This window comes from Lithobates pipiens, unplaced genomic scaffold, assembly GCF_037356315.1.
Source record: "Lithobates pipiens isolate NorthernLeopardFrog02 unplaced genomic scaffold, aLitPip1_a1.2 Scaffold_19, whole genome shotgun sequence".
Lineage (NCBI taxonomy): Eukaryota > Metazoa > Chordata > Amphibia > Anura > Ranidae > Lithobates > Lithobates pipiens.
This window is the reverse complement of record NW_027507764.1, coordinates 175,564,756-175,585,146: the sequence shown is the minus strand read 5'-3', so window position 1 is coordinate 175,585,146 and position 20,391 is coordinate 175,564,756. Positions and strand designations below refer to the sequence as shown.

Sequence of the window (20,391 nt, the reverse complement as noted above, 5' to 3'; positions counted from 1 at the left end):
ACAAGAAGGTAAGTGAGAGTCTTGTTACTAGCCCTGGGGGGGGGGGGGGTAGGGGCTGTAGGCAGGTCAGTGTAGTGTAGTATAGTGGACAGTATGGTGGTCGGTGTAGTGGACAGTGGGGTATAATGGTCAGTGTAGTGTAGTGTATTGGACAGTATAGTGTGTATTGGACAGTATAGTGGTCAGTGTAGTGGACAGTATAGTGGTCAGTGTAGTGTAGTGGACAGTGTAGTATAAGGGTCCGTTCACACAGGGGCAACACGACTTTCAACACGACTTTTGCAGGCAACTTGGACGCAACTTGGACACGACCTGAACACGACTTACAACACGACTTTAAGTCGCCCCAGGCCAGGCGACTTTTGCCGCGGCCAATCAGAGAATGAGCTCTCAAGAGGGAACTTCACGCCAAATTATGAAAAAAATTTGGCATGGTTTCCCCCCCCGAGAGCATACCAGGCCCTTAGGTCTGGTATGGATTCCAAGGGGAACTCCCTACGCCGAAAAAACGGCGTGGGGGTCCCCCCCAGATTCATACCAGACCCTTATCCGAGCACGCTACCCGGCCGGCCAGGAAAGGGGGTGGGGACGAGCGTGCGCCCCCCCCCCCTCCTGAGCCGTACCAGGCCGCGTGCCCTCAACATGGGGGGTGCCTTGGGGAAGGGGGGGCCGCGCGGCCCCCCCACCCCAAAGCACCTTGTCCCCATGTTGATGAGGACAATGGCCTCTTCCCGACAACCCTGGCCGTTGGTTGTCGGGGTCTGCGGGCGGGGGGCTTATCGGAATCCGGGAGCCCCCTTTAATAAGGGGGCCCCGGATACCGGCCCCCCCACCCTATGTGAATGAGTATGGGGTACAATGTACCCCTACCCATTCACCTGTAAAATAAAAGTACCAAAAAAAACACAACACAGGGTTAAAATATTTTATTGCACAGCTCCGGGGGTCTTCCGTCTTCGGGGGTCTTCTCGCCGGACTCCTCCGCTATCTTCTTGTAGCTCTTTTGCTAGCGGAGGAGTCCGGCTTTTTTCCTCGCCGCCGGCCTCTTCTCCCGACTTCGGGGGTCTTGTCCCCCTCTTCGGTTCTTCTGCCGGGCCACCGCGCCTTCTTATAGCTCTTTTACAGGCGGTGGCCCGGTCTTCTGTCGCCGCCGTCGCCGCCGCCTTCCGTTCTTCTTCTTCTTCTTCTTCTTCTTCTCCAGGAGATGTTGCCTCGACGGTCTCTCCGGCCAGAATGCCAGGGGCGCGCCCTGCTGCCACTTATATAGGGACAATGGGGCGGTGTCACATGGCTTTATGTCACATGGGTTGGTCACATGGGTTGATGTCACATGGGGACTATGACATCGTAAGGGGGCGGGGTCACCATGTGACCAACCCATGTGACATAAAGCCATGTGACACCGCCCCATTGTCCCTATATAAGTGGCAGCGAAGCACGTCCCTGGCATTCCGGCCGGAGAGAGCGTCGAGGCAACATCTCCTGGAGAAGAAGAAGAAGAAGAAGAAGAACGGAAGGCGGCGACGGCGGCGACAGAAGACCGGGAGGGGGACAAGACCCCCGAAGTCGGGAGAAGAGGCCGGCGGCGAGGAAAAAAGCCAGACTCCTCCGCTAGCAAAAGAGCTACAAGAAGATAGCGGAGGAGTCCGGCGAGAAGACCCCCGAAGACGGAAGACCCCCGGAGCTGTGCAATAAAATATTTTAACCCTGTGTTGTGTTTTTTTGGTACTTTTATTTTACAGGTGAATGGGTAGGGGTACATTGTACCCCATACTCATTCACATAGGGTGGGGGGGCGGTATCCGGGGGCCCCCTTATTAAAGGGGATTCCCGGATTCCGATAAGCCCCCCGCCCGCAGACCCCGACAACCAACGGCCAGGGTTGTCGGGAAGAGGCCCTTGTCCTCATCAACATGGGGACAAGGTGCTTTGGGGTGGGGGGGCCGCGCGGCCCCCCCTTCCCCAAGGCACCCCCCTATGTTGAGGGCACGCGGCCTGGTACCGCTCAGGAGGGGGGGGCGCACGCTCGTCCCCACCCCCTTTCCTGGCCGGCCGGGTAGCGTGCTCGGATAAGGGTCTGGTATGAATCTGGGGGGGACCCCCACGCCGTTTTTTCGGCGTAGGGAGTTCCCCTTGGAATTCATACCAGACCTAAGGGCCTGGTATGCTCTCGGAGGGGGACCCCACGCCAAATTTTTCTCATAAATTTGGCGTGGAGTGCCCTCTTGAGAGCTGATAATTCTGTCAGAGTCGCCTCCGCATAAACGGAGATCCGACTTGGAGGCGACCTCCATTGAAATCAATGGGTACCGGTCGCCTACAAGTCGGATTCAAGTAGTACAGGAACCTTTTCTGAAGTTGGAGCGACTTCAGTAGTGTGCATTAAGACGGCTCTCATTCACTTACATTGCTTTTTAAATGTTGTCCGACCTGAGGCGACTAGGGGCGACCTGAAGTAGGATCAGAGTTGCCCCTGTGTGAACGGACCCAAATGGTCAGTGTAGTGTAGTGGACAGTATAGTGTGTATTGGACATTATTATGGTCAGTGTAGTGAACAGTATAGTGTAGTAGATAGTATAGTGGTCAGCATAGTGTAGTTGACAGTATAGTATAGTGGTCAGTGTAGTGGACAGTGTAGTGGTCAGTGTAGCGTAGTTCTCAGTGTAGTGGACAGTATAGTATAGTATAGTGGTCAGTGTAATGGACAGTATAGTGTAGTGGTCAGTGTAGTGGACAGTATAGTGTAGTGGATAGTATAATGGTCAGTGTAGTGTAGTAGACAGTATAGTGGTCAGTATAGTATAGTGGTCAGTGTAGTTCTCATTGTAGTTGACAGTATAGTATAGTGGTCAGTATAGTGGACAGTACAGTGGTCAGTGTAGTGAACAGTATAGTGGACAGTATAGTGTAGTGGTCAGTGTAATGTAGTGGACAGTATAGTATAGTGGTCAGTGTAGTTCTCAGTGTAGTGGACAGTATAGTATAGTGGTCAGTGTAGTGGACAGTACAGTGGTCAGTGTAGTGAACAGTATAGTGGACAGTATAGTGTAGTGGTCAGTGTAATGTAGTGGTCAGTGTAGTTCTCAGTATAGTGGTCATTGTAGTGGACAGTACAGTGGTCAGTGTAGTGAACAGTATAGTGGACAGTATAGTGTAGTGGTCAGTGTAATGTAGTGGTCAGTGTAGTTCTCAGTATAGTGGTCATTGTAGTGGACAGTATAGTGGTCAGTGTAGTGGACAATATAGTGTAATGAACAGTATAGTGGTCAGTATAGTGTAGTGGACAGTATAATGTATTGGACAGTATAGTGGTCAGTATAGTGGACAGTATAGTGTAGTGGACAGTATAGTATAATGGTCAGTGTAGTGTAGTAGACAGTATAGTTATCAGTATAGTGTAGTGGACAGTATAGTATAGTGGTCAGTGTAGTGGACAGTATAGTATAGTGGACAGTGTAGTGGTCAGTGAAATGTAGTGGACAGTATAGTGGTCAGTGTCGTGGGCAGTATAGTGGTCAGTCTAGTGGACAGTATAGTATAGTGGTCAGTATAGTGTAGTGAACAGTATAGTATAGTGGTCAGTCTAGCAGACAGTATAGTGTAGTGGTCAGTATAGTGTAGTGAACAGTATAGTGTAGTGGACAGTATAGTATAGTGGCCAGTGTAGTTCTCAGTGTAGTGGACAGTATAGTATAGTGGTCAGTGTAGTTCTCAATGTAGTGGACAGTATAGTATAGTGGTCAGTGTATTGTGTAATAGTCATTATAGGAATCAGGTAGGTCAGTACTATTGTATTTGAAGGAACTTGGGGAGTGCTAAAAGTCTGAAGGTTAAGGGGCGAAAATTACTTGCCTTGCCCCGGGTGCTGACAACCCACGCTACGCCACTGCCTGGCCCACACCTCCTTCTGTGGTCAACTGTGTTAGTATTTTTTCATTGTGTAGTTTTCATTTCACTACTTCTACTATGACAAAATCTCAACTTGTTCTTCACCACTGGTCTTCAGGAGTGAAGACTGGTGATCCACCGCTGCAGTCTATCTGCACTATTGACTGATCTTCTACCCAGCACTCTTGGTGACATCATTTCACCACTGCTGTATTTTTTCAGACCTGTGACAACCATCCAGATGAACACTCTACAGTCCAGAAGATTATTATTGAACAAGATGAATATAGTTATATTACTATTATCATTATATATATCTTTTGTTACCATCTTTTATCTGTTAAACAAGCGGTTGTATACATTTGGCTTCACTGTGGAAACAGAATTACTGTTTACACTGAACCATTTATTATGGATTCAGAGACAGGAAAAAAATATTTAGATGGAATCTACTACAATATGGTATATATTGCATAGTAAAAGTGTCAGACTAAGCAGTATTACCACATGTCATCCTATCACTTGAATAGTCAAAAAGAGGAAAGTTTAATGTGTGAATGTTTAACCTGCGGTATTACACCTGATTCTCTAAGCTTTTTTGCTAAGTGAAAGTTCTAATTTTGGAGCAAAGATTGCTTTAGGCCTCATGCACATGAGACGCAGTTAAACGCGCGTTCAGATGCAGTTGGACACTTTTTTCAACTGCCCCTGAACTCATTCAATGTTATCCTATGTGTCCATGCACACAGTCTCGTTTTTTGCCGTTTTTATGCAGTTGCGTTTAACCTCGTTTTTCCAGAAGCAAAAAAATGGGTTCAGTCGCAAAAATTTCCACGTTTCAGACGCAAAACGCGGCTAAACACGGTACCCGCGTTTAGCCGCGTTTGCGTTTATAAGCGTTTTTTAAAGGAACCCAATTTTTTGGACCTGAAAACTCAGAAATATGATCTGAGAATGATATTTTGCGACCCAACTTTGGGGGCCCATATCTTGGGGCCACTTATTTACAGGGACCCCAAATTTGGTATGCAGACACTGTGGAAGCACTACAACATATCCAAATTTGAGGTTCCTATCACCAAGTGACCCCGAGATAGGGGGCCCCAAAGTCGGGTCGCAAAATGTCATGCACTTTTCTGCATCAGAGAATGACATTTTGTGATCCAAATTTGGGGGCCCATATCTTGGGGCCACTTATTGCCAGGGACCCCAAATTTGGTATGCAGACACTGTGGAACTAGCACTACAACATACCCAAATTTGAGGTTCCTATCACCAAGTGACCCCTAGATAGGGGCCCCAAAGTCGGGTCGCAAAATGTCATGCACTTTTCTGCATCAGAGAATGACATTTTGTAACCTGACTTGTCGGGGTAGGTACGCAGCTGCACATACATGTTTGTGAAATATCCAACAGACATTCGCTGTCCCATCAACGGATGGGTCCAATATCGATGAGCTCTGACTCTGGACCTCTCACTAAATTTGCGACAACGTTGCTGTCTCATCAAGAGCAACATCAGGAGCATTTCCTGACATATATTCAATATGGGATCCATTTCAAAATATATACCACAGAAAGAGAGGCAAATGCAAGTGTACAACTGCTCTCTATGCTGCTGCTGCTCACTCTGATCAAAATAGCAGAAATAGTTAAAAAAAAACATGCTTTGAGAGCTTGGGGAGGGTCTACATGATGTTATCTTTATAAACGCTTATAAACGCAAACGCGGCTAAATGCGGCTAAACACAGCTAAACGCGGCATGCAAACGCGGCAAAACGCGCGTTTCAGCTTTTTTTGAGCAGAGTTTTCACCTACGTCTCGTGTGCATGAGGCCTTAGCGTTTGCTACAAGTACAATTGGCAGAACTGTAATATTATAGGACTCGTTTGAAAATATCTAGAGAACATAATTTATTTATTTTTTATGTAAAATAAAAATGATTACATTTTATTTAAAGTCCCACTACAATCAAAACTAAAATCAAAATTTTTTTTTAGTTATGAAAAGACTTTAGAAGGGTAAATATTTCTATTCAATTTTTATTAAAAATGTTATTGTTGTTTTTGACCCTGTTGAGGAGATTTAACCTCACTCATGTCTGTATGATCACAAGACAAGAAATAAAGATGAGTTGTCACAGTGAAGAGAAGACAATGAAAGTAATAATCTTTAAATAATCCTTCTCAATTTTTATAGACTATAGGTCCTTTGTTATGATCTTTGAGTTAAAATTGCCCCAAAGTGCATGCAGCTACAGAGGACAGTGAGGGCTTTTTGTAAATAGTTTTCTCTGCTTGTTTAAGTGCATGTTAATCCTAACCATGAACATCTCTTAAACACTTAAATGTCCAAATCCAAGCCCAGGTTAGGCTCCTAAACTCTAGTAAGTGTGGCAATTCTGTGTCCTGCCACGGTGTGAAAAGTGTTAATTACCCAGGATTCTCATCCAGAGAGGCTGAGGGGCCCCAGGGAACTTGTATCATTCAGAGCAGACTGACTTTTCAGTTTCCTCATCAGTTGATAAAAGCTGGTTTGGAACCTGGAGCCTTGAAATTTATTAGAGATCTGGGTGGGATGAAATCTCCAATCCTGGGTCCATATTTTGTGAAACCACCAGCACACTAATTAGGCAGGTGTGTGCTAGGCTTTAACAAGAGACCTGACAGGGATTCTGGGCTTCACCCTTGCAGACTGAGGAGGCACGCTGAGAGTCAGAGCTGGGTGCCAGTCCAGGCATGTGGGTGGATCCCGACTTCATTGTCGCGATCTTGCCCGAGCCTGAACCGGCTCTGTGACATCAGCTAACAGCAAGCTTCAGACCGCTCTCTGCTGAAAACGGGTCATGTGAGTGCCAAATGAATTGCACTCATGTTATCCACAGAAGAAGTACAGTAGAACAAGCTTTGGCTGTACTTCACCTTTAAGCCGGTTATACATGGATGGAAATTCGGCTGGCTCAGCAGGGACCAGACAAATTGTGATCCATGTATGAACAATCTGATTGTACACAAGTCGATCTATCAATCGACTTGTGTACAACCAACCTGTCAGATTTTCCTGAACTGTTAATGCCACTGGCTACAGTCGGGAAACACTAACCACTGTGCACTGCTGGCTAAGAATGCTGCCTACCAAAAGAACACAATAGCGCTACAGGAGGGAAACCCCCATCAAGATTGACTGTGTTGATGGGGGAATCAAACAATTTTCTTTCCTTACACTTATCTATGGCCTGCCTATATATAGTAAATATACCATTCAAAGGGAGCAAATAAAAAAAGTTAACTGTTGGGGTGTACATAGCCTTGTCATTAGAACATCCAGGTAAGAACTTGTTAAGCAAACATACTGTATGTTCATCTACATGTGGTGTTCTCATCCATTACAGTTAATTACAATAGGTTTAGGAAATGTACACTTGTGTTTCAATGAGCATTCTGTAACTTCTGTAGCTCTACAAGGAAAAGTCAAACAATGGATTGGACTTTCTTGGCTGAAGGCTATTGTTCTCCTGAGATAAGGGCAGTGTCAGGGATGTTTGCTCAATACATAGAGATCAGGCTCAGATTAAACTAGGATATAATAACAGTTCTCAGAGCCAGTTCAGGCTTCTCTAAATTCTAGCAACAACCACCCCATTTGACTGACAACCTTATCCTAGCAGTACACAATTGCCAACCCGCCCATGAACATCAAAATTGAAATATTTTTTCTAATCATACTTACGTCGGTGGCTGGAGCATCAGACCGATGCTGCAGCTGTCATCCGGCGTCTCTGCACTGAGAACTGAGCCACCGGACACCACCAATGGCTCGGTTCTCACTCATCCCCATTGTCAGTGAGCGTCGCTCCTGGTCTGCTTCTCCGCGCGCATTGGATCGATGAGCTGTGGAGGAGTGGGGAGAGGCCATCTCAGCGTCTTGCTGAGACTGCCATCAATCAAGGCCGCTGGCGGATCCAGACTTGGGAAATCAGGATGACACGCTGCCTCTACTGATGGAAGTGACGTCAGCGGAGAGCGGACTTCAGACCACTCTACGCTGAAAACGGGTCACAGGAGTGCAAAGCGAATTGCACTGCTGTGACCCTCAGGAGAAGCCCAGCCTAAAAAGCCCAGGCTGGACTTCTCTTTTAATGGTATGTATAATACATAAATACTAAACAAAGGCACGGGTGTATCAAGAAATGAATCCACTCAGATAGAGTTTCCACTCACAGATCACTCACCATGTCAGGTGTTGTTACCGTAACCAAAACCATATTGCAAACAACATAACCCGGTATAGAGCACCAAGAAAAAGGGGTTACAATGGTAACAGACAGATCATGCTAGAGCGTATCTTATAAATATATATATTTATTAATAAACACAAGGTATGGCAAAATGTAATGTGGTATACCGAAATGGTAACACAGCTTCACAATGACAATGGCTAACACAATGGTGCTACAGAATCACATACATGTTGAGCACCAATGTATGTATGTGTAATACATGCATTCTAAAATGCTGTACTTGTCGTCTGTTTGTCAGTTTGATGACAGAGTCTTTTAAAACTAAAATGTAAGCAAACATCTAAATACACAGATGCTATACAGTACATACTGAGGCTTTTTTTTTTTTAACCTGTAAAAGTTTTACATTTCTGTTTCTTCTGTCCTGATATTTACAAAGCCCTATCGCAAAGTACAGCCTGGTGCATGGTATCACTTACTAGTAAAGGAATATATTGGTGTCATCCTCTCATCCTCAGCCTGCTGACTGGACAGTGAAGGAGTAGCAGCAGACTGACTAAGTCATACCTCTACTTTGGGGGTCAGCAACCTGTGGATCGCGATCTAAACGTAGAATGTGGCCAGGTGACTGGTAGATCGTAGTCTAGGCTTGCTGACCCACCATCCCAGAGCATCAAACAGAGAGAGCCGTGGTAGGGAGCAAGAGCCACATAAGCCATAGCCTCCTATGTAGTGCTGGCTCCTGTCTCATGCAGAGTGATACCAACTGCACTCCACCTCTTATCCCAGCTAGTGGTCTCCAGAGTGGTGCCAGCAGCAGGAAAGAAGAGATCTTCAGGTCAGTGTGAAGCAATGCATTGAGTATAATAGAATAGGGTTGCCTTCACACTGGCGCACTGTGGTTTAACCATGCTGCGTGTACAGTGCAGTGTACCTGCAGCTTTTCTGCAGGTTTGCCATGCTTGGCCATAGCCTTATATTAAATCCTGTGGGTTTGGAGCACTTTCTGAATTCAGGAGTTTTGGTGCACTTCAAAAATGGCACCACACCTGCAGGATATAATAGCTCAGCTAACCCAGGAAAGTTGCAGATACACTGTGCTGCACTTGCGGTGCAGGTAAACCATAGCACATCAGTGTAAAAGCAGCCTTATAGGGGGCTCAGAACCGTAAGGGTTACTTTACATTTGTAGTATGGTGGGTAGTAAAACCCCATAGACATGTTTTTATCTCCCCCGCCCAACCGCTCCCTCTTTATATGCCCTGTCATGGTTGGTGGGTGTAGCACCTGCTAAGCATAACCCCTTCAAGTGAATGAGGTCACTTTGCAAATGCCCTGCAACTAGGGTTGCCACCTCACCCCTTTAAACTCAAACACATATGAATTACAGGTTCTGAGGCTAATTTAATGCAGGTAAGGCAGCACGTGTGTTTAATTACCACTTTAATCACCCACAGAACCTGTCTAATTAATATGTGTTTAGGTTTAAAGGGATGAGGTGGCAACTCTACCTGCAACCTTGTGCAGTACAGCAAACAGGGAGTTAAAGCAGGCAGCATTGTGTTGCTTTCTCACACCTGTTTTAACCCCTTGGGCTCCGCAGAAGCACGCAGTTGCGGGCGCTTGAAGAGTGGCCCCATTTACTTGAATGGGTTGCGATTGGCAGACAGTAGCACCCACCAAAAGCAAAAGGGGTTTAATTCTTGCTGTGGCATGTGTATACTTTTGGCTGCTGCCTCAGCAGCTAAAGGGGGTAGGGATTGGGGGTGGTAAAAACCGTGACTTACCCACAGGGCTTTACCACTTCCCAACTTTAAGTGTGAATGAGCCCTAAGGATGCCAAATGCAACTAAGGGCTCATTCACAAGTGCAGCAACCACTGCTGCTCCTCTGAAAAGTGATCTGAGTGTGTTTGACAGGTGGTAATGAGGCGATATGTCGCCTCCTCACCACCTGATTTAAACTTCTCACTGCATGCGATTGTGACATGGTAATATGGCAATTAGAGGCTGCTCTACTCACTCTACTCTCTCCTCCTCAAGGCTCTCCTGACAGGCAACTAGTACATTTCACTTGACATTCACATGCTCTGGATAGCAGGGGCGGACTGACCATTTGGCCACTCGGGCACTGCCCGAGGGCCCCAGGCCACTAGGGGGCCCCAGCAGGGTTGCCAGCCTCAGTAAAACCAGGGACAGTATGTAAAAATCTGTGTTTTTTTTACATTTGTCTCTGAAATGTCCCTTACCGACATCCCTTTCGTCTAAAAATCCTGAGATTATAGCTGCCCCACCTCTCCAATACCTTCTCAGCCAATAGAAACATGTCTGTGTATACCATGTGATTGTATACTGTGTGTGTGTGTGTGTACTGTGTGGCCCCATACTGTGTGGCCCCATACTGTGTGGCCCCAGTATAGTTAATATTACTGTTCATACTTTTGTATTTTGTAATGCGGTTCCAAACCCAATGGCACTAAAGCCACAGTTTGAGCATTTTGCATACCGTTTAGCATGATTTTTTAACTGCACTATAAGTAGACAGGCCTACAGTTGAATGTCAGCCCTGCTCAAGGGCTGTAGCACTGCATCCAATTTCATTGCAATTCTCAAACGATGTGTGACATGTATTACTAAGCATTTTTATTACATTTTTGAGTAGAGAACAGTTAGAACCCCTGTCAAAATATTTTTGCTGTGTCCCAATCGGAGATTTACCTTGATTTCCTGCCATGGTGGCAAAACTGTTATAAAGACAGTAAAGCCATGTTTCTTTGTTCAACCTAGCAGACTGAACAAAAAAGAACTGAGAAATTTCCATACTAACACAAGTAATGTTAGTGCGCTCTCCCTTGCTGTGCCTTTGCATTCCCAAAGGAGCACTACCACTAGAACACACTGAACAGCGCTGGCAGCCATTGGCTGGCAGTGCTGGATCAGATGCCAGTTCAAGGTTTGGTTTTCCAGCATGCCCAAGGGACAGAAGCCTGTTGTGATACTGGCTTCTGTAGAACAGACAGCTGTTCGCACAGGCCAAAAGTCGAAAGCCAATTTCAGACATTATTTCGGTCCATCTGTACAAGACTTAAATAAAAGGAAAAACCTCCCCAACAAGCCGTGGACATCAAAAAAAATCTCACGGAGGTTACAACTGTTCTCATCTTTAGCCAAAACTACAATTAAAGGTTGGAGATACACTTTAAAGTAGGGGTAGGTAACCTTTGAGAGGTGGAGATCTACCTGGACAACATGGAGGAGATCAAATATCACCAGGGAGCGGCGCCCCTTTTAAAAAAAAAAAGAAATTAACAAGCATAAAGACAAGAAAACTTAGAAAAATACAATAAAACTAATGTTACTGTAGAGTACATACACAACACAATCATGTGCTTTCTTCTGCCTCAAGTAATCTGATGACATGATCTCAGCCTCAGCAAAGTCAGTTGACTAGAGCTCAAGGAAAGCTTTTTATTGATAAAGTGTATAGCTTTTTTGTAATATACTATTGTCAGGCATTTATTCGTGCAGGTTTATAAAGTAAGTAAAAAATCCAATGTAATGACACCTGAACCCAAGGTTTACATTAACAATGTACGGTAGATAAGTTCCTATTTAACAATTTAGATGATCCAAAATTTAATTCTGGGATCGTATGTGGGCTACCCATTCAGAGGTTGCATTTAAAATCGTTGCAAGGCTTTGCAAGGCGTTGTGCATCATAAAAAAAAACAGGAAATATTGTTACATTTGGCAGCGAAAGTGTATTTTGTTATCTACGGTATGTCGATCTATTTATACATACAATTTGACGAAGGAAAAATATAGGTTTTAACTAAGCGTGCTGCTAACCAGCTCTCTGTACTGCAGCTGTCACTATGAAGTGCATGAGAAAGGATGATTGACTTTATATTTGAAGCAAACACTAGGAAATAAACAGCTCATTTAAATTCCTATACATTAAACATAATGAAAATGCTTTACCAGCCAGCCCTTGTAACAGCAGAAACTATTCATACCAGTGATTTAAAGGGATGTCATTTTTTATCATTAACAAAAATCACTAGATAAATGAAAAGAATATATGAAAAGTACCTACAGAGACTTGTATATTCAGCTTAACAGCAGTATACATGTGAAATATCATTGGAAGGCATCTATCTATACCCTGAGTAACCCCCAAATAGGTTCATATACACACATAGAAATAAGTGTATCATGTTCTTACCAATTTCTCCAGCTCAGTGAACAATCAGACTGGACCTGACAGTTTCAAATCACAGTACGCTGCAGCTCAATTAAATTCAGCAAATACACAATCCCATTTCAGCGAGCACAAGCACAGAAGTGATGAAACAAGGATGCATCAAGCACCATGTAAACGAATGGGTGCAGGAGGTAGCATTGTGCTATACAGAGCTGGTAACCACTCCTCCAGCTGGGGAGTATCCAAGACATACAAAGACAAGAAAAGAAGGAGATCCATTCCACAGCAGGTAGTCAAAGAAGCACTGTCTGTAACAATACACATTGCTTTGTCGCCTAAAAAAAAAAAATTGGAGTCCCACTGTGCATTGTCTCCAGCACTTTTATCCTAGCGTATCCATAAACCCAATCACTAAAAATAGGATTTAAAGCTCCAATCCAGGCAAGGATAAAACACATTAATAAGTGTAGGTCTGCATTCATTCCAAAAAATAATACATGCATTTTTGAAAAAGCCTAAAGCTGGCCATAGATGCATAAAGCAGGAATCAGCTGAAATTTAAACAGTGTGTGGCCCTCCATGTTGGACATAGATTCATAGATTGACTTCTGTCGAAACAGACAAACTGGAAAACTTTCCTTGATCAGTAGCTGCAGCATCTGATCAGTGTTGTCTGACAGCAGTTGGAGCTGTTGTCAGAATACAATGTGGTGATATGGGGGATTCCACTATCCATCTCATTTGTGTGGATGGAGGAATCGGTTAATTTTTTTTTTTTTCTTTCAGCAAGCTGAATAAAAGAAATAGTAGCTCAGGATACAATACTTACCTTCAGCCTGGAGTTGTTCCTTGCAGTAACTATTCTCCCCCGTAATCCCAGTTCAAGGTTGAATGATACTAATGCCACGTACACACGATCAGAATTACGGCCAGAAAAAGACTGATGACAGCTTTTCATCGGAAAATGCGACCGTGTGTATGCTTCATCAGAATTTAGCTGTGCGAATTCCCACCAGCCAAAAATTGATAGCATGTGCTCAATTTTACAGACGGAAAAACTTTCTATCGGTAATTCCGATCGTGTGTATGCAATTCGGACATGCCAAAAAATCACGCATGCTCAGAATCCAGTAGGAGACGGAACCGATCGGCCTGGTAAAACTAGCATTCGTAATGGAGATAGCAGATTCTTCACACTGCAAATTTTTAAATTGTTCAATGCCGCGCATTCTCTTCTTTATATAATGCTAGAAGAATGAAGTTGTTTTGCTGCTCATATTCACACAGAGTCATCACAAACTTATTTTTTTATTATTTCTAGGTATCTCCTGAATAATCTTTATTTTAATTTAAGCCAGATCTACATAATATATATGTTTTTTTTTTCATTAATATAAATTTTTGGATTATTGTATTATTTTCTAGTGCTCTCCTTTTTATTTTTTTATGTCACGTTTTCACAGTACCATTATTATGTTGTATTTGTAAACCTGTTTGTTGTTGGTGTCCCTTGTTAATTTTGACATTGTATTTTTGAAATGTACCTGTCACGGTACTACTTACAGCGAACCCTCAGGCGAGCAGGTGACACGGGATCCCCCAGGGCGTGGAATCTAAGAGTCAGCCGGTGTTCCGCCAGTGACCCTCTCGTGAAGGTTTGGACTTGCGTGCTGACCCCAGGTCACGACCCCCGGGTTCACCCTGCTCGCTAGGGAAGTACCCAAAGACACTGTAGACAAGGATGGATGGATGAAGCAAGGAAAGCCAGGTAGTGAGCCAAGGTCAGGGCGGGCTGCAGACAACGTAATCAGAACAAACCGGGTCGGTACACAGAAGATCAGATCACGAGAAGACAGGTAAACAGGTTACACAGGGGAGCTAGGAACAAACGTTGCTCAAGCAACCAGAAGCAGGTTTGAAAGGGGTTTAAATAGATCAGCACATGAGGGCTGGACAGGAAGTAGCAGGAAGGAATCATATATTAGGCAACAGGTGAAGGGCGTCGACACCCATAGCTGGAGAGTGCACAGAGCTGAACACCAGACAGTGGACAACAGATGCCAGCCGACCCACTGCAGTAAAGGTGAGACACAGATCAGCTCCGCAGCTGATCTGTGACAGTACCTGCCTACTCACCCAAAAAAAATTATATTTGCTATTTGAAGAAAAACACATAGGCAAGTATTTTCTGAAAAAAAAAATCACAATTTATTTAACATCATAAAAACAAAATAAAGATGAAGGCAACGCTGGAGAAAGTGCTTGACTTTGCAAAGCCTTTGGCCCCCAAGGCACACATCAACTTTGTGGCTCAAAAACTTGGTACCTTGAGAAGTCCACATAGAAAGGAGGTCAATCTGGTCCAGGAATCCCAGAGAACAGGAACAGCAGCAGATGACATATGTACCCAGGCTGTGGTACTACAACAGGCTGTGTGTTCTGTCACACCAGACTGAAGGCAGGCAATCACTTTCTTGTCTTCTGTACAGCCTTCCCTGCAGCCTTTCCTGGAGGCTGTGGCTCTGGAGGTGGACCTGTGGCAGGAGGAGGATGGGGGAGCACACACAGGTGGTCGTCGTCAGTTAGTTCACCACTCAACCCCTTGTGGATGGTTGTAAAAAATGAGTTTCTCGAGGGGAGATTTCAGGGCATCATTAGCCTCCTTGATGAGGGCCAGTGCTGCCTCCTCTGTTTTAGTCCCCTTCCTGGGCCTTTTGTATGGAAGGACGAGGGGAGGCACCTGAGACTGGGTGTTACTGGTCCCTGCCACCTCCTGGCTGACACCTTCCCCCGCCTCCTCCTGTATGCCACTTGCCAGAGCCTCGTCCTGGCTGAGGTCTTCCTGTGTATGAAAAAGGGACATCGTTTTAGTTTTTTGTTCATCAAACACACACAATTTTCAGTTCATGACTGTTGCAAATTTAGTGTTACTAAATAGAAAGGACTATCATTCTGAGCCCAGCATTTTTCATTCTTGTACCAAACATTTTTGGCCACTACTGTCTATTGATATGTGAAACACTTTTTGTTAAATCATTCATTTCTTATCAATAATAACATATAGTTAACAACCATCATTTTCACATAAAAAATATGTATAAAAATCCTATACCTGGCTCCAACTGGGCTCCTCAATCTCCTCCTGGATGGAAGGCCCAGGTTGGTCCACGGAAGCCTCAGCTGGGGTTGAGGGAAGGCTGGATGGAAGGCTGGAGGGAAGGGGTGGCGGAAGAGTTTTAAGCGATTCCCTGCCCTCAATCTGGTCATCAAGAAAACGCATCCTGTTATACTACCACAGACTGGGTACATACACCTGATCTGCTGCTACTCCTGACCTCAGGGATTGCTGGACCTTCTGATACTCTTTCCTATAGGTGCTTCTCAAGATACTAATTTTTGTTTCCAGAGACCTCATGTCTGCCTTGGGGGCCCGGGTCTTTACAAATTCAACAGCTTCTCCAGCGTTGCCTTCCTAGCTGCTTTATTGTGATATAACATATTTTTCACCTCCCATAAATTGCGCATATCACGGTATTTATCCAGGAATTCGCCCAGGAATTCTTGGTCTTTAAATGGATACATTTTCTCTGCAAGTCCAAACAAAAGACAAAAACATTTAACTCAGGATAATCTCAAAAGCCAATGTAGGCATCAATCTAGATTCAGTATAGTCCGCTAATGTCACCAAAGTTAAAATCTTACCTTCGTTATAACGCTCGTCACTTCTGTTCCTCCTTCCTCTGCACACAGAACGTAGATTAACACACGTGTTTAAGCTTTATATACACTGCACATGCGTGAAACTCCACCCGCGTCGCCCGCCCCTGACGTTCTTTCTAGAATATTCCCCGCCCCGTCTCTTTCGTCACAGTGGGAGTGGAACATGGCCGAGACACACCAGGTACATAATAGCAGTAACGAGGAGGAGGAAAGCCCGGAACCAGGAACGTCCCGATCCCGGAGGAGCTTTAAGGCCACAAATATGTCCTTTGCTGAGATGTTGGAGATGGTCAACATCTTGAGGAGGAACGACTATGATGGGAATTATGGTCCATACCCAAACCCAAATCTGAGAAAGGCCAAGATCATGACTAAAGTTGTGAAGAGTCTGTACAGGAATTTTGGGGTACGACGATCCAAGGATCAATTGAGGAAACGCTGGTCGGACCTCAAATTAAGGGAGCAGGATCAGTATAGAAAGATCAAGAAAGTTCTTCAAAAAAGTAAGTATTTGTCATGTGTTCCTATTATTATTAATATTGCATGCTGCGCCATGTGTTTTTATTTATGGTGTTGTACATTTTAAAATGGCTACTTTCATGTTCATACGCACAGTAAGCAATCATAGTAAATATCGTTAGTTTCCTAAATAAATACGATGTTTTCCCAGATACCTGATTAAATACATTTGTTCATGTTATTTTTGAATTTAATAAGAGGTTTAGGACATTGTTGTCTAGATGTGTTTGAACCTAGAAGGAATAGCAAACTAGATTCAGTGTAATGTATGGAGATGACAGTCAGCAGCTGTTTACACATCTGGACTCAGGTGCACTAGTGTGGGACACAAGAACAAACTTTTTAGGGTGTCAAACACAGGTACTCCATTGGATACTTGGGGGCCCAAAAAAGGTAAGTATTCCAGCTTTAGTAAGGGCATAAATCATGTCTTCAGCTTGTAATTCTGCCCAAACAGACAATTGTACCCCACTTCCAAGCAATGTTTATCATTCATATTTGTTGCCTCAAATATCTGTGTGCTAAGTATACCTTTTGTTTCATTCTCATAGGGGAGCAAAGAATAGGGAAATATGAGGTCACCAGGGACCCCTCACCTCCTGAACAAGGGGAACAGAGGTCACAACTAGAGGAAGGAGAGGTGGTCGAGATTGAGACCACAACAGGTGGGTGTCTGACACCCCAGCTTCAGGTAATAAGAGATGTATGCTTGCATATTTCTAATACATGGTGTGTTTTTTTGATTTTTAGGTGATGTACAGGTTGTGGAAGAACAATCAGATGATTTCACCAGTGACAGTGCCCAAAGGCTAATCCAGGACATCTTGTGGTGCAGTCAGGATTTACACATTATCAAACAGAAAACTATGGATATTGAAGTAAAACTTAAGAACATGATTGATGTCCTTGGAAGAATTACATTTTCCAAAAAATTGGCACTATTTTGTGTTTTTTTCCAAAATGTTGACATTTTAAAAAAGCCTAATTTTGAAGATGCACACAGTATGTCAACATGTGCTATCTGCCATCAGGGGATATCAATGTACGAGTTTTGTGCCTGCAACCCATTCCTCAAAACTCAAGTAGGTGAGAGGAAGGGGTTGCACCCCCAAAATACGTGCATTTGTCCCTCATGCTAGGAGATAGCACATGTTGACATTAGGCATGGGATCAGAATGTAAATCCCCAGTTTGACTCCCAATTTGTGTGCATCTTCAAAATTTGGCTTTTACAGGGGTGACTTCACCCCATCTGTGGAAGGCAAGATCCACACATTTTCGACAATATAATGTGTGATCTTGACTTTTAAGTTTTTCAATGTTGAACTTTGTAAGTTCCAGAGTTGTGTATGTTCTGTTTTGAAACATGACTGTTTATGTAACCTTAAAACAAAAAAAATGTAGATCACTGAAAATTTTATATTTTTTTACAAAAAAATTATTTCCAACGCACATGTGAATGTGTACGGAGTAAAAGGATTTTTTACTCAACAATGTGTGGCTTTTTCTTTCAATGATCAATACCATTTTTTGTTTTAAATTGGTGTTTACAGTGTCAATGGGTTTAGATAATAATGTACAAACCACTTGGCACTACAAGTGCACTAGGAGACAGAAAAAAGAAGCACATGCAGGAATTAAAAATCCTGATTTTTGCAGATTAAATGTAAAATTTATTCAACATGTGCTGCAAAGCAACACCCCCCAACCCCCCCCCCCCCTGAAAGATATTGCACATAATTTTGTCGCACTTCACGGGCGCTTTGGGGGGCAAGCCAGGGACATCATTGTTTGTTGAAATCTGGCGTCAGGCCCATCTGTGACCCCATAATTTGGGTTGTTTTTTTTCATAAAGTTATGCAGGATGCAACAAGATAACACGATGGTATTAAGTTTGTATTCCGCCATATTAATAGCCATTTGAAACAGGCGGAACTGGCTGGCCAGAATCCCAAACACGTTCTCCACAACTCTTCTGGCTCTGGCCAGCCAGTAATTTAAACCCCTCTTCTCATGGGTGAGGGTCCTCTGGGGGAATGGCCTCATGACATGGTTTCCCAGACTGAAAGCCTCATCTGCTACGAAGACAAATGGCAGTCCTTCGACATTTTCCTCTGGGGGTGGCAATCCCAAGCCACCACTCTCGAGACGTCGGTAAAACTTGGTCGGGGTAAATACTCCTCCATCCGACATCCGGCCATTCCGCCCCATGTCCACATATAGAAACTCATATGTCGCCGACACCACCGCCAACAACACAATACTATGAAACCCCTTATAGTTAAAATAGTATGACCCCGAATGGGGTGGTGGGACAATGTGGACGTGCTTCCCGTCGATTGCAAACCCGCAGTTAGGAAAATCCCACCGCTGGGCAAACTGGGAGGCCACAGTCTGCCATTCCTGTAGAGTTGAAGGAAACTGTGGAGTCAAACAAAAAAATTGAATTCGTAATTTTGCACAGAAACATTCCAAGCAGAATATACACAAACATTGTTGGCCAACATCAGTATAACATTTCTTGTAAAGAGTATTTAAAGGCTAAAATATAAGGTCCACTTATCAGATTCATCACCCCCTCTGATAGCCCCTTGAAAATATTTTGGGGGAGAGGTATGTTTTGGACAGGTAACCACCCTCTCCACTATGTAATGGAGTAATAACAAAGTAATGTGTGTTACTTTGCCCAGCACCTCCTTAATTACACTATTGGCAGCCCACTGGAAAGGTAATAAGAAGTGGCATCAAAACAAATTAATAAATGGAAGCACATTTGTAGATTCTGCAATTACCTATCAAGATAATATGAGAAGAAAAATTTAAACAGTAGCATTTGAAAGTATTCAGGCAGGCCCTTGCACTACATGCTTAGAGAAATTCATCCATAAATGTGACAACAAAAGGGGTAGGTATAGTGTGTATTGGGTTTGGCAAAGTCAGAAGATAGAGGATTGCTATCAGGTGACTTAGCGGTTGGGGGGAGGGTGGTTCCAAGTGATTTTGGGCCCCCCAAAAAAGCCTCCTGGCACTCTGCATGAATTTAAATTGGTTGTAAACCCTTACAAACCCCTTTGACCTACATGTAAGCCTAGATTAAGGCTTACCTGTAGGTCCAAGAAATCTCCTAAACCTACACGGTTTAGGAGATATTTGCCGAAAGACAGGCATCGCTGTCTACGGCGCATGCTCCGTAGACAGCGGCGCGCAGGCGCACTGAGCGCGCCGCTGTCAACGGCGATATGCCGCGAGTGGCAGCTCCCGTGCGCATGCACGGGAGTGACGTCATCGCAACTTCGTCGAATGACAGCGGCGGAGCAGCGAGACCCACCGAGAAGATGGATGCTCCAGACTACAGGGGACAGCGGTGACATCGCTGGCTCCTGTGTCAGGTAAGTGACAAATAATGGACTACTATGCGATGATTATGCTTTACCTTTGCAGGGAATCAAAAAGGAAGTAAACTCATCAGGGTTTACTTCCTCTTTAAGGACAGCAATAACATTTGTAAACATTTTAGGGGGTCTTTAGGGTAAAGCATTACAATGGAGCTGACAAAATACATTGTTAATTGACTAGACTAGGAGTATATGGGCCTCGGATAGCATGCTGGGGGAGGTTAGTGAAGGCAAATATGCATGAAGGACAAAAAAGGAGCATACAAAAATCCAACATGCATGAGGACAAAGAGGAAATTCCCAGCTTTTTACAATTATGTTAATTATAGAATGATGAAAGAAATACAATACATTAGATACATAGAATGTGATGTTAAAGGAGAAAACTTACCCTCATATATTACAAGGCAACTTGAAGTTGCCTC

At 44.1% G+C, this 20,391-nt stretch overlaps 1 protein-coding gene across 2 annotated transcripts in view; it reads right to left on the bottom strand.

Moving 5' to 3' along the window:
* The window catches only part of ENTPD3 (ectonucleoside triphosphate diphosphohydrolase 3), a 65,098-nt gene extending 52,557 nt beyond the window's left edge, over positions 1 to 12,541 (bottom strand). Inside the window, exons 1-2 of one of the 2 annotated variants that reach the window (XM_077491498.1) lie at positions 12,355 to 12,541; positions 11,370 to 11,414 (exon numbers count right to left, since the gene is read on the bottom strand). The gene's annotated coding sequence lies outside the window, so the exon portion shown is untranslated. The remainder of the gene's footprint in view (positions 1 to 11,369; positions 11,415 to 12,354) is intronic. The other variant, XM_077491499.1, reaches the window with a different exon arrangement.
* Between the last annotated feature and the right edge of the window lie 7,850 nt (positions 12,542 to 20,391).